This window comes from Pelodiscus sinensis, chromosome 4 (assembly GCF_052426305.1).
Source record: "Pelodiscus sinensis isolate ZL-2025 chromosome 4, ASM5242630v1, whole genome shotgun sequence".
In the NCBI taxonomy this organism is placed as follows: domain Eukaryota; kingdom Metazoa; phylum Chordata; order Testudines; family Trionychidae; genus Pelodiscus; species Pelodiscus sinensis.
In genome coordinates this window covers 132,599,476-132,605,475 of record NC_143055.1, presented here as the reverse complement: position 1 = coordinate 132,605,475, position 6,000 = coordinate 132,599,476, and positions in this window count along the sequence as shown.

Genomic DNA, 6,000 nt, shown 5'->3' with positions numbered 1-6,000 from the left:
CCCGTCCGGCTTTGACTCAGAGGGTGACAGGCAGTAAAGCCTCCTGTTAGAGCACAGCTTCTCAACATGTGGGTTGGGGTCACTGAGGCTAATATAGATTTGCTGGTAGCTGGAGATGAACCCTGAGCCCCAGGACCAAAGCTGAAGCCCAGTCTCCCCCACACACACTCGGGGCAATGGGGCTTAGGCATCAGCCCCCCACTCTTGGGGTTATAGCAAAAGCGCTTGTGAACCCTGCATTACAGCGGGAGGAGGAGGAGAGGACCCTGGAGGACAAACAGGAAGAGGGTCTCTTGAGTAAGAAGGGGCCCTTGGTGCGGACGCTTTCCAAAGCAGAAGTGCACTTCGGGGGTTTATCCATAGATGTCGAATTCAGAGGCACTGGAACCATTTCTGGGCTGGGGGTGCTGAACTGCACCCCCCTTCAGACCGGCTGGGACTGAGTTGCCATCTCTCCCGGACCAGCCTCCATTGCTGCAAATGGCGTCTGGTCCATCCAGTCCGGGAGAGTCGGCCACCATCGCCGCCTGAGGCCGAGACCACCACTGGGGGCAGCTGCAGAGCCCTGGGCGGGTGGCAGGACCCTGGGGCTGGCAGGCTGTGGTAGGGCCAGAGGGCAGTGGGACCCCAAGGGCCAGCAGAGCCTGTGAGGCAGCCGGCTGACAGGACCCCAAGACTTGGCAGGACCCCAGGAGGCCGGCAAAGCATGTGGGGCTAGCAGGACCCTCCAAGGGCTACCCAAGCTGGAGGAGCCGACAGAGGGGCCAGTCCCCAGGTGTGGGGAAGCCCTTTGCAAAACCTGGGGGTGCTGTAGCACCTCCTGAACTCCTACTTCCCACGCCAATGGTTGAATTTATCTTTAACGTTGTTTGTAGGGCAATCAAGAATACACAGAGCTACCCTAACAGAGAAGACTCTTTAAATAGGGGCGACCAGCATGTGACCTGTGTGGGACACATAAGCCCACATCTGCCTACTGCAGGGATATTGGTTGTCCTCTGCAGAATACTGGTCTAGCTAGACCTCAGCCTGGCTGTTCTTATGTTCCTAAACTTGATTTGTTCTATAAAGGTCTTTGGAGACGTCCAATTCATTACTTCCCCTGCAATATAGCCCCCCTCCCAATACAACCAGGGGGATTTGATAGCAAACTTCAACTTCCTGAAGGGGGGTTCCATAGAGGATGGGGAGAGGCTGTTCTCAGTAGTGACAGATGGCAGAACAAGGAGCAATGGGCTCAAGTTGTGGTGGGAGAGGTCCAGGTTGGATATTAGAAAAAGTTATTTCCCTAGGAGGGTGGGGAAGCATTGGGATGGGCTCCCTAGGGAAGTAGTGGAGTCTCCATCCCTAGAGGTGTTTAAGTCTCAGCTTGACACAGCCCTGGCCGGGTTGATTGAGTTGGGATTGGTCCTGCTTTGGGCAGGGGGCTGGACTTGATGACCTCCTGAGGTCTCTTCCAGCCCTAGAATTCTATGAACCATCTAAAAACAGAGTGGGCAACAAATCAGGTTTAAATCATGAATCGAGTTTCAAGCGCACAAAGGAAGCAAACGCTGCTCCACAAATCTCTCCAACTGAGAGCAAAGTCTTCTCCACACAGCTCTAAGGAACCCATCCCTTTGGTAACCCTTCCAGGAACCACCAACTCAATGACATTGTGGTTGCACTGATACCAAACCTGTGCTTCTTGCATCATATCCTAGGGCAAGAGCCTCAAAACCTCAATGGTGGCCTAGCTGTGCCAATTAATGTCACTGGTGAACTGAACTCTACGAGGACCATGATCACTCACCTGTTTTTAAACAACCAAACTGTCTTTCGGAGCCTGTCAAAATGTTCGACAGTGTTTGGGACAAAAACGCCTCTTGGAGCAAAACAAAAGTTTCCATTTTCAATTAATGTTTCCCAGTTTTGCAGGGAAGAACCAACAAGGAGGAGAAAAAAAGGTGACGAATTTAGGGTTTTCTATAAAATGATTTGGCTTTAGGGTAAACTTTCCAGTTATCAATTTTCAGACACTGGTGTTCTAATAAAAAGAGTTTCCAGCTTGGGTTTTTCACTGAAAATCCAACTTTTTTTGAGAGACAGACACAGAGATATTAAAAATAAATAAAAATGTCCACCAAAAAAAATGGATTGTTTTAAACCAATTTAACTTTCTTTGTCTATACCAGGAGCTAAGTAATTTTGCAGGAGTAGCAATTAATATGTTAGCTACTAAATTCACCTCACATTCAAAGTCATTGTGATTATTTAAGGAGCCTATTTCAAATGGGGCACTGCAAAGAACCCCAGGCCAGCAGTGTAGGGGGCTGGGCTGCCCAAGGCCCCCTTACTACAGGCATTCACAGCGGCTGCCTCCTCTTCTTCCATGAGCTGTATTCTCCAGGTAGAGGGAGGATCGGTAGAGTAGGTGAGTTGCAATATGATCTCCCTTCAGTGCCTTGATTTCCCTTCCCCACTCTTCACCTGTCTTGTCCGTTGATGGTCCCTGCTCCAAGAGCTTACAATATCTCTGACCATGTCTGTACAGCACCAGGCACAAAGCCTCAGGATGTGATTACAATTCAAGTATCATCAACTCCATATTAATCCACATTTAAAACGGGTACCCATTCTGCTTTTAATTTTAAAAGAGAATAAGAAGTCATTTGAAGCAAGCATTCGTCTCTCAGAGGCTGGGCTTCCTTAGAATATGGGTATTTACAAACACAGCATCTGAACACCTTCAAAAAAGTCACCGGAGGATCATCTAGAGAGAATACGGACTTCTCCGGTTCAGCAAAACCAAGAGAGAGAGACCTGTAATTAATTAGAATTGCGAATGCTTCCTCATTAGTACAATATGTTCTGCTGGAGCTGGCCATGTGGAAAAGTTCTGCCTAACAAAATAGCATAGAAGAAAGCACAGCGCAGTTTATATTAAATAAAAAAAAACCCTGATGCCACTAAAGGAAAGGAATACAGTTATAAATTTATTTCCCTGGCATCTGCCAACAGCCGGAATTTACTGTCTTGCTGCAGTAGCCAAGTATAATAAAACTGATCTGTACACTGTAAAGATCTATGAATAGTTGACACAGAGTTTGCATTACAGCCCGTGGGAACAGAAATGGAATTCTTCTTAAAAACACTGATCTTGGAAGTAGCCCTTTTCCGTTACACATCACAACTAAGCATCCCAGTTTCCTAAGACTTCAATACTTGGAGAGTACAGGGATCATTCCCGCTCCAAAAAAAGTCTAAACCCTCCGAATATAAAATGACTAGGATAGGTGAGATGAAAAAAGCAGAAGAATTAATATACGGATGTATAAGAATGGATCAAGAGACAGCTGGTACCCAAGCATTCAAAACCATCGCGATTGGCTTACAAAAAACAGTCCCAAGACCTTCAAAAACAATACATTGTAGGTCTTTTCGCTTTGCCCTTCATTGCTGGGGAGGGAGGGCGTCTTTAGACTACACATGGGTCACACGTTTCTAGTTTTTCCTCCATGATCATGAGGGTTAGGACTGATTTTTTAATGAAAGCAGAGGTTCTCTCGGCATTGGAAAAGGTTCACAAAAGGGCAACAAAAATGATGAGGGGTTTGGAACGGGACCCATATGAAGAGAGATTAAAAAGATTTGTTTCCATAACACAAGAACTAGGAGTCACCAAATGAAATGAATAGGTAGCAGGTTTAAAACAAACAAAAGAATTTATTTCTTCCGGGGGTGCCTCTCCACACATCCCCTCGGTCACTTGGGACACAGAACATAATTCATTCTGCACACGGACGGAAAACAATTTAATACCAGGGGCTCTGTGTCCCCCATTTCCCTCCTCCCTCCCCACATCTGGGACTCTGTGTGCTCCCACATTCTCCCCTCCCATCACGCTTGGGTCCCCTATTTCCTCCCCTTCAACCCAGAGCTCGGGGTGCCCCCCACAGGAACAAACATCTAAGCCCAGTTGAGTTCCAGTGGGAGCCGAGAGCCAGACGGCTCTTGGTCCCTTTGAAGGTCTCCCCCAAAAGTGACTAAAACCTGGTCTATCCTAAAAAATTAGGTCAGTTTTACGGCCTAAGTCCACCTGTGAAAAATTCACCCCCCCGAGAGGGGTAGGTGAGCCGACTTCAGTCCCCATGGAGACAGCGCTCAGTTAGCAAAAGAATTCTTCCATCGACTGAGCTACTGCTTCTCAGGGAGGCGGGTTACCAACAGGAGAGCCCCTCCTGGCGGGGAAGAGGGTCTCTATGCCGGCGCACTAGTGGTGCTGTGGTAACATTTTAAGAGTAGGCACAGCCAAAGCCTTCAAAAATAGGTGCCTGAAGTTATATGCCTCCTGTGCCTTCACAGGAGCTGGTGGGTGCTCAGCATTTTTGAACCACAGGTCCTGTATCCAGAGGCCTAAATAATGACGGAATAATCTAGCCATGCCACATATTTGCTTTTGTGCTTCTCTGCTCACTACAATCACACCCAAACCAGGTCTATAGACATACGCGCACAAGATGGCGGAGCAGCAGAATTCAGTGAAACTAACACACCCTGAACCCAAAGAGCTCATGCAGGGCATCAATTATTCAAGTGACTAACCAGGTAAGTTGGGGCAGGGAACCTTTTGGGTCAGGGGCCACTGTCCCATCAGTTGGGGGCCCACGCACAAGTGAGAAGTGCAAAAAAATAAAATCCTCACGGATCTGGCTCCCAACTGAGAAACAAACAAACAAACAAGACACTCCCCTCTCACTGAGCTGGGGCACTGGGGCCAAGCCAGCCCTCTGCTCCAGCCCTGTAGGGAGACGGGGGGTTGGGACTCAGGGACACCCACAACAGGAGACATCTTTTTAGAAGAGATCACCCTGCTGTGGAAGGAAGCGCCGAACCTTGCCGTGGGTTGGATCAAAGCAAGTTGGGGGGGGGGGCAGATTTGGCCCCCATGTTCCCCACATCCTAACCTATGCATGCGGTGGGTTAATAGACATACTAAACTGCTACAAGTACGCCATCGTTGCACGTGTGACCAGACAGCCTCATTGTTAGTCCAAGCGTTTCTATTAAACAGAGTCATTTGTGATGACAGGTCTAGAGAACATGAGCTGTGAGGGAAGACTGAAAGAACTGGGCTTGTTTAGTTTGGAAAAGAGAAGACAGAGGGGACATGAGAGCGGTTTTCAAGTACCTAAAAGGGTGTTGCAAGGAGAAGGGAGAAAATTTGTTCTCCTTGGCTTCTGAGGATACACAAGAAGCAATTGGCTTAAACTGCAGCAAGGGAGGTTTAGATGAGACATTAGGAAAAACTTCCTGCCTGTCAGGGTGGTCAAACGCTGGAATAAATTGTAGAATCACCATCACTGGAGATATTTCAGAGCAGGTTGGACAGACATCTCTCAGGGATGATCTAGATGGTGCTTGGTCCTGCCGTGAGGGCAGGGGACTGGACTTGATGACCTCTCGAGGTCCCTTCCAGTGCTAGGACTCTATGATTGTATAATTTTTCCCCATTAACACAGCAATAGAGAGCTCACTAAGCCAGCCCGCTATGAGGGAGGAATTGCAAATTTCTATTTTCTCAAAATAACTCCTTTAATCATGAACGGGGTTGCTGTCACCCCTTCCTGACTGCTAACTGGCCACACCCACCCCTCTGGCACCCTGGCGTACACGCACCCGGAGAGGAAAACGCTGGGGGCATTTAAAGCACTGGCTGCAGCACGGAATACGGTGTTCCGAGCCACAGGCATTTCTGACAGCGGCAGAGGATGTGCGAAAGGTTGGCGTCGTGCTGTCTGCCTCGCCAGCCTTCGCTGCGTGTTGCCAGCCTAGCCAGGAGTACCTCAGGAGGAATAGGCGCGCATGCCGCGTGCTTCACAGAAACGCTGCTTGGGAAAGGGTGTTTCACGATGATAGTTGTTACTATTCTCGCGTCCCTCGATCCAGAGCTGCCAGCACAATCCTACCCAAGCCATCTGCACAGGTCCTGGAGGAGGAAGATTATAACTCGTATATTTT